The 11,523-nt window shown below is 42.7% G+C and overlaps 1 long non-coding RNA gene across 1 annotated transcript in view; it reads right to left on the bottom strand.

Moving 5' to 3' along the window:
• Positions 1-268: 268 nt before the first annotated feature.
• LOC110742097 overlaps positions 269-11,523 on the bottom strand; it is a 33,753-nt gene continuing 22,498 nt past the window's right edge. The window contains exon 3 of the long non-coding RNA XR_002519431.2: positions 269-2,431. This is a non-coding gene — a long non-coding RNA (uncharacterized LOC110742097). The remainder of the gene's footprint in view (positions 2,432-11,523) is intronic.

The raw sequence follows: 11,523 nt of genomic DNA, 5'->3' as shown, positions 1-11,523 counted from the left end.
AGTTGCAGAGACCTAGGTTTTTTTGTTTTTGTTGTTGTTGTTGTTGTTTGTTTTTTGAGACCAAGTCTCGCACTGTCGCCTGGGCTGGAGTGCAATGGCGCAATCTCGGCTCACTGCAACTCTGCCTCCCAGGTTCAAGCGATTCTCCTGCCTCAGCCTCCCAAGTAGCTGGGATTACAGGCGCTCACCACCACGCCCGACTAGTTTTTTGTATTTTTAGTAGAGACGGGTTTTCACTATGTTGGCCAGGCTGATCTCAAAGTCCTGACCTCATGATCCACCCGCCTCAGCCTCCCAAAGTGCTGGGATTACAGGCGTGAGCCACTAGGTTTTATCATGCAGATGAAGCCTCCAAGTAGCAGGCTTTAGAGAGAATAGACTATAAATGTTTCATATCAGACTTAAGGTTTGTGTTAATATTAATGCTGGAGGGGTAAAATGAGGCATGTCCAACCACCACTTCCCATGATGGCCTAAACCAGTCCTTCAGGTTAAATTTTAGAGTGCCCTCCCTGGCAGAACAGGAAGTCCACTCAGATGGTTGCATGGCAGGCATTTAAATTTTATTTTTGGTTTATCGCCCTCATCCTCACAAATGCATTTTTGTTTTCCAGACTTGCTGGGTTCCCACCACACATGTTGTCGTGAGCTCACTACACACACTGTCCCTGGAGCATGGGGATGCAGCCTGGAGCCAGGAAGATGACAGTGTTGTGCACAGCTCTGCACTGGTAATGCACTGTGCATGAGTGGCCCTCAGGACCTTGTGTTACTGCTGCTGGCTGGCCAGACACTGCTGGGTACAGCAAGGGCACTGGCGATAGCGCAGGCAGCAGCTTCAGCCCACACCTGCCAACTTCAGCCTAGCCAAGGGCACCCACATCAGCACATCCACAGCCTGAGGTCCCCTGTGTTCCACCAAGGACCTCTGCTGCAAGCTGATGAGGGGCCCTGTGGACAGCAGGGACCCCTACTAGACCATCCAGACCTTGCACTATAAATCTTACTCAAGGCACCATACCTGCTGATAACAGGACCTTAAAGAAGTTAAGATATGCAACACTCCAACCATAAACCTTCCCCAAGGCAGTTGACCCTAACATCTACATGCACAGGAGACCCCAGAATGGCCACTATATGACCTTCTTGGGCCAGCAGTAGTGAGCAACATCACTGTCTTGAACCCACTGAGCATGCACCAAGACTTCAACCAGGACAAAGCATGTACAGACACCATAACAGGAAGGAAGAAATCACTCCAGGAGGTGGAGTCCTGATGTCAATCTCTTTACCCTACTCAATAAAAAACATTGAGAAGCTCCCCTTGGGGAGCCAGCTGGAGGACTCTTTTTCCTGTGCCATCTCCCTTACGCCCAGTGTTTCTGGGCATAAGTCTTAATAAACATTGCCTGGAAAAAATTTGCCTGGCCTCATATTAGTTCCTGTTACACTGAGAACCAAGAACCTCACACCGGTAACACCATCTCCTAATAAAGTCACAATAGCAATCAACCAAATTTCAACATGCATTTTGGAGGGGGCAAACATTCTAACCATGGCAGCATATTTCACTTGTACATTTCTAAATACAAATATAATGATCCCACTTCACAACTTATATAATATTCTGGAATAACTCTAACGCTTAAAAATAAAGCTCAGTTGGTGATTTTGTGTTTATGCTGAACCCTCTTTATATGGACAATGTGGGGCCATGAAAACCCCATCACCCTTCCGGGAGAGGAAAAATGTGTGCAACTTCTTTGTGGAGATACTTGGCAACATTTTTGAGAAAATCAAGTGAGTTCCCCATCAGCTACTCTGCTCTTAGCTCTGAACCGCGGAGTCTCAGGCTCTTGTGTAAGAATGGTCACAGTAGCATGGCTAAAAATATCAAAATAGCCTCAAAGTTGTCTTATTTACAGATATCTCAGAAACACTGTTTTAAGAGAAAAAAAGTGCAAAAGGGCACCTATTTTTTATGACACATATATAAACATGTACAAACAATTACATTTTTGCATAATTTTCTCACAATGACTCTGTGAGGAAGACATCATTATTCTCATTTTACAGATGACAAAATCAAACTCACTCATGAAAAATCAATGTTTTCAGACTCATCTAATAAGGAGCAGAAATGGGATTCTACCGCTTAACTTCCCCAAAGCATACCCAAAAGTCTCCTTTATAGATGATGACTTTCTAGGACTTAAAAACTTATAGTTTTACACATTTCTAGTATTGTGCCCTCATGGGTACTAACTCGACAGCCTCTCTCTCTTTGAAGAAGCTGATTGTGCAGATGAAATCTGGGTGCAGGGTCCTGTAGGTGGCAATGTGTCTGTCAAGGGCTTGTGATTCCTGCCTTCTCTTTAATTGCACTCTCTTCATTTTGGGCTCAATAGGAAATGGCTTTTCCGGTATCAATCTGGAAGATCAAATAAGGGAACAGAAAATAATGCAAAATTAAAGAAATGGTTTGGCAATATTCTTCCCTCTTCCCATATCCCTCAGCAACGTCCTCCTGCAACAGAGAAATGGCTCCAACGCTTCATTCATAATGTAAGTGTGAGTACATTCTACTTCCCGCCCCATTTCCTGGTGGTCTCTGTGTCAGTTGTATTGTTTGATTTAGGTAACTGTCATCACTTCTTTGGGAAGGAGGAGGAGAAAGTTGGGCCAGGACAACCACCTGTTAAAGTCCTACTAGGTGCCATCTACTCTATACAAATTTCTAACTTGCCCCACAGAACAGTTTCCTAAGGAAGGCACTGTGAGTCCCCTTTTACAGATGACCAAGGGCAGGCTGACAAAGACTGAAAAAAGATTCCACTATCATACATGAAGTGAGGAGCAGGAATGGGGTTCAAGCTTTTGTCTTTATGATGGTATTTTATGCATTCCTAAGAGGGGTGATATTACCACTAATGAGTTGTGTCAGGCCTCTGAGCCCAAGCTAAGCCATCATATCCCCTGTGACCTGCACGTATACATCCAGATGGCCTGAAGTAACTGAAGAATCACGAAAGAAGTGAAAATGGCCTGTTCCTGCCTTAACTGATGACATTACCTTGTGAAATTCCTTCTACTGGCTCATCCTGGTTCAAAAGCACCCACACTGAGCACCTTGTGACCCCTGCCCCTGCCCACCAGAGAACAAACCCCTTTGACTGTAATTTTTCTTTAGCTACCCAAATCCTATTAAATGGCTCCACCCCTATCTCCCTTCGCTGACTCTCTTTTCGGACTCAGTCCGCCTGCACCCAGGTGAAATAAAAAGTTTTATTGCTCACACAAAGCCTGTTTGGTGGTCTCTTCACATGGACGCGCGTGAAATTTGGTGCCTTGACTCGGATCCTCTTAAAAAGATGGCTGGAGCTAAAGGCATAGTCAAGGTTAATGCTCCTTTTTCTTTATCTGACCTCTCCCAAATCAGTTAGCATTTAGGCTCTTTTTCATCAAATATAAAAACCCAGCCCAGTTCATGGCTTATTTGGCAGCAGCCTTAAAGCACCAGATCCAAAAAGGTCAATATACATTTTCAATATACATTTTATTCTCAATATACATTTTATTACCCAATCCGCTCCCAACATTAAATAAAACTCCAAAAATTAAATTCTAGCCCTCAAACCCCACAACAGGACTTAATTAACCTCGCCTTCAAGGTTTACAATAATAGAGTAGAGGCAGCCAAGTAGCAAAGTATTTCTGAGTTGCAATTCCTTGCCTCCACTGTGAGACAAAACCCAGCCACATCTCCAGCACACAAGAACTTCCAAACGCCTGAACCGCAGCGGCCAGGCATTCCTCCAGGACTGCCTACCCCAGGATCTTGCTTCAAGTGCTGGAAATCTGGCCACTGGGCCAAGGAATGCCCGCAGCCCGGGATTCCTCCTAAGCCATGTCCCATCTGTACGGGACCCCACTGGAAATCGGACTGTCCAACTCGCCTGGCGATCACTCCCAGAGCCCCTGGAACTCTGGCCCAGGGCTCTCTGACTGACTCCTTCCCAGATCTTCTCGACTTAGTGGCTAAAGACTGATGCTGCCCGATCGCCTCGGAAGCCTACAGGACCATCACAGATGCTTTAGGTAACTCTTACAGTGCAGGGTAAGTCCGTCCCCTTCTTAATCAATACGGAGGCTACCCACTCCACATTACCTTCTTTTCAAGGGCCTGTTTCCTTTGCCTCCATAACTGTTGTGGGTATTGACAGCCAGGCTTCTAAACCTCTTAAAACTCCCCAACTCTGGTGCCAACTTAGACAATACTCTTTTAAGCACTCCTTTTTAGCTATCTCCACCTGCCCAGCTCCCTTATTAGGTCAAAACATTTTAACTAAATTATCTGCTTCTCTGACTATTCCTAGGCTACAGCCACACCTCATTTTCACCTTTTCCCCCAGTTCAAAGCCTCCTTCACACCCTCTCTTTGTATCTCCCCACCTTAATCCACAAGTATAGGATACCTCTACTCCCTTCTTGGTGACGGATGATGGACCCCTTACCATCCCATTAAAATCTAATCACTCTTACCCCCGATCAATGCCAGTATCCCATCCCACAGCACGCTTTAAAAGGATTAAAGCCTGTTATCACTTGTCTGTTACAGCATGGCCTTCTAAAGCCTATGAACTCTCCTTACAATTCCCCCATTTTACCTGTCTAAAACCAGACAAGCCTTACAGGTTAGTTCAGGATCTGTGCCTTATCAACCAAATTGTTTTGCCTATCCACCCCGTGGTGCCAAACCCATATACTCTCCTATCCTCAATACCTCCCTCCACAATCCATTATTCCGTCCTGGATCTCAAACATGCTTTCTTTACTATTCCTTTACACCCTTCATCCCAGCCTCTCTTCGCTTTCACTTGGACTGACCCTGACACCCTTCAGCCTCAGCAACTTACCTGGGCTATACTGCTGCAAAGCTTCACAGACAGCCCCCATTACTTCAGTCAAGCCCAAATTTCTTCCTCATCTGTTACCTATCTTGGCATAATTCTCATGAAAACACACGTGCTCTCCCTGCTGATCGTGTCCGTTAATCTACCAAACCCCAATCCCTTCTACAAAACAACAACTCCTTTCCTTCCTAGGCATGGTTAGGTAAGGTACTTCTGCCTTTGGATACCTAGTTTTACCATCCTGAATAAACCATTATATAAACTCACAAAAGCAAACCTAGCTGATCCCACAGATCCTAAATCCTTTTGCCACTCCTTTCCATTCCTTAAAAACTGCCCCCCACACTAGCTCTCCCTGACTCATCCCAACCCTTTTCATTACACACAGCCGAAGTGCAGGGCTATGCAGTCGAAATTCTTACACAAGGACCGGGACCGCGCCCTGTAGCCTTTTTATCCAAACAACTTGAGCTTACTGTTTTAGCCTAGCCCTCATGTCTGTGTGTGGCAGCTGCTGCTGCCTTAATAATTTTAAAGGCCCTCAAAATCACAAACTATGCTCAACTCACTCTCTACAGTTCTCATAACTTCCAAAATCTATTTTCTTCCTCACACCTGACGCATATACTTTCTGCCCCTCCCCCACCACCTGTCAACAAGCCTAACTCATTGCCTTAACTTGAGCCCTCACTCTTGCAAAAGGACTATGCGTCAATATTTACACTGACTCTAAATGTGCCTTCCATATCCTGCACCACCATGCTGTTATATGGGCAAAAAAAATTTTTTTTCCTCACTATGCAAGGGTCCTCCATCATTAATGCCTCTTTAATAAAAACTCTTCTCAAAGCCGCTTTACTTCCAAAGGAAGCTGGAGTCATTCACTGCAAGGACCATCAAAAGGCATCAGATCCCATTGCTCAGGACAAGGCTTATGCTGATAAAGTAGCTAAAAAAGCAGCCATCAAAAGGCATCAGATCCCATCTCTCAGGACAATACTTATGCTGATAAGATAGCTAAAAAAAGCAACTAGCGTTCCAACTTATATCCCTCCTGGCAGTTTTTCTCCTCATCTGGCCACTCCCACCTACTCCCCCACTAAAACTTCCACCTATCAATCTCTTCCCACACAAGACAAATGGTTCTTAGACCAAGGAAAATATCTCCTTCCAGCCTCACGGGCCCATTCTATTCTGTCGTCATTTCACAACCCTGTAGGTTACAAGCCACTAGCCTGCCTCTTAGAACCTCTCATTTCCTTTCTATTGTGAAAATCTATCCTCAAAGAAATCACGCCGGGTGCAGTGGCTCATGCCTGTAATCCTAGCACTTTGGTAGGCCGAGGCGGGTGTATTACGAGGTCAGGAGATTGAGACCATCCTGGCTAACATGGTGAAACCCTGTCTCTACTAAAAATACAAAAAAATTAGCCAGGAGTGGTGGCGGGCGCCTGTAGTCCCAGCTACTTGGGAGGCTGAGGCAGGAGAATGGCATGAACCTGGGAGGTGGAACTTGCAGTGAGCAGAGATCGTGCCACTGCACTCTAGCCTGGGCGACAGAGCGAGATGCCATCTCAAAAAAAAAAAAAAAAAAAAAGAAAGAAATCACTTCTCAGTGTTCCATCTGCTATTCTACTACTTCTCAGGAATTTCTCAGGCCCCCTCCCTTCCCTACACATCAAGTTCGGGGATTTGCCCCCACCCAGGACTGGCAAATTGACTTTACTCACATGCCTCAAGTCAGGAAACTAAAACACCTCTTGGTCTAGGTAGACACTTTCACTGGATAGGTAGAGGCCTTTCCCACAGGGTCTGAGAAGGCCACCGTGGTCATTTCTTCCCTTCTGTCAGACATAATTCCTCGGTTTGGCCTTCCCACCTCTATACAGTCTGATAATGGACCGGCCTTCATTAGTCAAATCACCCAAGCAGTTTTTCAGGCTCTTGCTGTTGAGTGAAACCTTTATATCCCCTACCATCCTCAATCTTCAGGAAAGGTAGAATGGACCAATGGTCTTTTAAAAACACACCTCACCAAGCTCAGTCTCCAACTTAAAAAGGACTGGACAATACTTTCACCACTTTCCCTTCTCAAAATTCGGGCCTGTCCTCAGAATGCTACAGGGTACATCCCATTTGACTCCTGTATGGATGCTCCTTTTTATTAGGCCCCAGTCTCATTCCAGACACCAGACCAACTTGGACTGTGCCCCAAAAAACTTGTCATCCCTACTATCTTCTGTCTAGTTATACTCCTATTCGCCATTCTCAACTACTCATAAATGCCCTGTTCCTGTTTACACTGCCGGTTTACACTGTTTTTCCAAGCCATCACAGCTGATATTTCCTGGTGCTATCCCCAAACTGCCACTCTTAACTCTTAAAGTAAATAAATAATCTTTGCTGGCAGGGCTATGCTGAACCTCCTTAGGCACTCTAATTGGATGTCCTAGGTCCTCCCAATTCTTAGTCCTTTAATACCTGTTTTTTTCCTTCTCTTATTCCGTTTAGTTTTTCCAATTCATACAACGCCATATCCAGGCCATCACCAATAATTCTATATGACAAATGTTTCTTCTGACAACCCCACAATATCACCCCTTACCACAAAATCTTCCTTCAGCTTAATCTCTCCCACTCTAGGTTCCCATGCTGCCCCTAATCCCGCTCGAAGCAGCCCTGAGAAACATTGCCCATTGTCTCTCCATACCACCCCCAAAAGTTTTCACTGCCCCAACACTTTACCACTATTTCATTTTATTTTTCTTATTAATATAAGAAGACAGGAATATCAGGCCTCTGAGCCCAAGCTAAGCCATCATATCCCCTGTGACCTGCAAGTATACATCCAGATGGCCTGAAGTAACTGAAGAATCACAAAAGAAGTGAAAATGGCCTGTTCCTGCCTTAACTGATGACAACATTACCTTGTGAAATTCCTTCTACTGACTCATCCTGGCTCAAAAGTTCCCCCACTGAGCACCTTGTGACCCCCACCCCTGCCCGCCAGAGAACTCTAATTTGTCTCTAATTTTCCTTTGACTCTAATTGTCCTTTACCTACTCAAATTTCCTTTGACTCTAATTTTCCTTTGACTCTAATTTTCCTTTACCTACTCAAATCCTATAAAATGGCCCCACCCCTATCTCCCTTCGCTGACTCTCTTTTCGGACTAAGCCTGCCTGCACCCAGGTGAAATAAAAAGCTTTATTGCTCACACAAAGCCTGTTTGGTGGTCTCTTCACACGGAGGCAAGTGAAAGGTTGAAAACTGGTTCCTGAGGGTAGAGGGATGGTAGATATTACAATGGTTTGTGGTATTACAAAGACTATAGTATATAAATAGGTAACACTTCATCTGTGGTATTAAAATTTCATGTTCTGGGCAGAAAGGGTATATAAGAAAAAACATGTGAAAAGGGCCTCCATCAAGAAGATGATTAAAGAAGGTTGAGAAGCACTGCATATACCCAGTGACCTCTTATGTAGATGATAGGCTATAAGGGCTTAGGGACTGGTCATTTTACAATCTCCCATGGGTATTCACTGAACAAACCTTCTTAGTGATGACAGTTGAAATGAAATATGCAGCCTGGGGCCAAGAATCCTGGGAATGGGGACCATATGAACTGACTGACTTTTAAGGTGGGAAGCACAAAGGGACTCAGTCAGGAAAACATGTGTTTCCTCTGGAACAGATAACATGAAGGTAGGAAATCAATGTTGACAAAACTAATACAAACAAGAAGTTCCGTAAGCTGTATCTCCTTTAATCTTATCATTTATTCAAGTTATCTATTATTAAATATGCTTTAGATCAGGTTATAGGAAATTAGGAGAGGTTCAATAAATCAGAGAAACTGCTTTGTTAATGCCTGTTCAGTAATAGATTCTGGAATTTCACTAAAGCTTTTCCTGTTGAGGCCTGAAGCCACCAGGAATCTGAGTTCTCTAATCTCCCTGAGCACTCACATGTAAAGGTGCTCAGGGTACTCCTTAATTTATTTATATAATAACCTATATTTTAAATTACAATATTGAAAATTTTAAAACATTGTATATGACAAAAGAAATCATTAAATTTGTCTGTATAGGCTATAGCAAACACTTGCAAATTATATGGGGCTGATACTCATAATATATAAAGCATTCTTAGAAATCAATATGGAGAAAGGCTCTAATGATGACATTGGTAGACAGCCTCTAAGACTTCCCCCAGTGACTGTCACCTCCAGATAGTCACTTCCTTGTGCAATCTGTCCCATCTTTGGGCTGGAGCTAGTGACTTGCTACTAGTAGACAGAATATGTGAGAAGAGGAGATGGATGTCATTTTTGACATTAAATGACTAAGATGCTGTGTCTTGCTTGTTGGATACACATTCTTATTCTTGCACTAAGGAGAGCCAGCTGCCATGTCGTGGGCTACCCACATGGCAAGTAATCTATGTCCCTGGCTAAGAAGCAATTGGGTCCTGAGGCCTGCCAACAGCCATATGAATGAGCTTGGAATTGAATCGTCCCTCAGTTGAGCCTTGAGATACCTGCAGCCCCTACCTGGACCTTGACTGCAGCCTTGTGACAGGCCCTGAGCTAGAATCTTATCCATGCCATTATTCCTGACCCAAATAAATGGTGTGAATTAATGTATGTTTGTTATAAGCAGTGAAATTGTGGGGAAATTTGTTATGTAAGAATAGATAAATAATACAGATATACACAGGCAATTCATGTAAAAAGCAATACACATGCCCAAGAAATATTTGAAAACACATTCACTAATGAAATGCAAATTAAAACTTATACAGAAGCTATTTTTGATGAAAAGGGGCAAGTTGCAAGCCACATGAATAGTTAGAAGTCCCATAGAAAGGCAGGATTCCTGACCTCAGATCAGAGAGCCATGGGACTCACCTTTCTTGAATGCTGGTACTTTTTGTTCTCATGTATTTTCTGGGGGGTAGGGAATACGATTGCTACACTGTTTTGTAGCTGAAGAAACAATGTATGGGGATGTTAAGTAACCTGGCTGAGGGTCATGCTGCTACTAAGTGGAAAAGTAGAGACTGGTATCCTATATGTCCTTGTGCAGACTGTGTGACTCTCAGCTGCACATCACACCACAACCAAGTAAATCTTGCTTTCCTACTGATCCAAGATGAAAATCCACGAATTACCAGCACATATTTCACACATCATGCTTCCATCAATCCATCCATCCATCCATCCATCCATACATACATACATACATACATACATTCATACAGGTAAAAGGCATTAAGGACAAACTGTACACCATCCCTTTGGTAAGTTTTAGACTTCTCCAGAATGAAAGCTATCTTACAACTTTAACTTTTAGATAATGACAGCATTGCAATATAATCCTTGTCTGTACACAAGCAGATGAATTCTGCCTTGGAAAACAAATATGTTGTCTCCATTTGAACGTTCATTTAATTACCCTTGATCTATAAAGCATCAAAGATGTGGTTGTTGACTTTGATAAGATTCATTTCAGTAGAGGGTGGGGGAACAAAGTACCACTAAAGTGGAGTGACAACTGAGTTGGGGGCAGATGTAGAGGGATATGAGTTGAGAATTGATAATTCTTGTAGAACTTTGGTTACAAGGAAGAGAATATATATAAAGAGGACAGTAACTAGAGATGTAGAGAGAGGTCTAGGGCATTAAATTATGTGTTACAATCATCAATTGTAAGAGACTTTATCAGGTTGAAATATTAATAGGAATGAACCATCTTTTGTTAGATCTGACATCTGAATTTACTGCACCACCCTTTCCACACTTTAATTGCTTGATCCATTCTGGAGACTCTGATAACATGAAGGCTGTGCTATAGAACATTGTGCTTTCAAATGAAACAAATATTTTCCCCTACATCCCATACTTTGGCTTCACTGAAAGGGATTTTGCAAATAGGTTTACTGAATGGTAACAATAATTTTTCGTGATCACTTCAGTAACCTCTATCTTATCTGTTTTTATTTCTTTCTGAAGGGATTTCCAAGTATGTAATTCAATAATCTGAAATTATAATGTGTCATATTTGTCTGGTTAAATGTATTATCTACAAACCCTAACATACTACAATTAGATGATATGATAGTGTTGAAATATTATGATAGTGATAGTGTACTTTTTTGTGGGTTCCTGACTCTTAAGTCAAAATACTTATACTGCATGACAGAAATCATAATGCTGGATTTTTTTTGGAATGAACCCATTCAGTAAATAACCCAATCTATATAATAAATATACATATATGTATACTTATAGAAGTAAACATGTAAATAAAGAAATAGGTTTGAGGAGACAAATTGTCTTTATCAAATAATTCCAAAGAGTACATGTAGATCCCCTCCCTCTATGTAGATATTCCACCTCCCATCACCTGATAGCAGGACAGACTTATTAACTCACTTCTATAGAATAAAAGTAGGCAAATGGAAAACAGTTGCTGTACACTGGAGAAACTTGGCAAATACTGCCTTAACCAAGTGATTAAGGTTAATATCACCAGTGAGGTGAGATGGGTATCATGTACTACCAGATATTAAGTGACAAGAAGAGCACTTCAATTCTGGTATTTTT

This window comes from Papio anubis, unplaced genomic scaffold, assembly GCF_008728515.1.
Source record: "Papio anubis isolate 15944 unplaced genomic scaffold, Panubis1.0 scaffold82, whole genome shotgun sequence".
Classification (NCBI taxonomy): domain Eukaryota; kingdom Metazoa; phylum Chordata; class Mammalia; order Primates; family Cercopithecidae; genus Papio; species Papio anubis.
The sequence above is the reverse complement of the archived record's forward strand: the minus strand, read 5'-3'. Positions and strand labels throughout refer to the sequence as shown.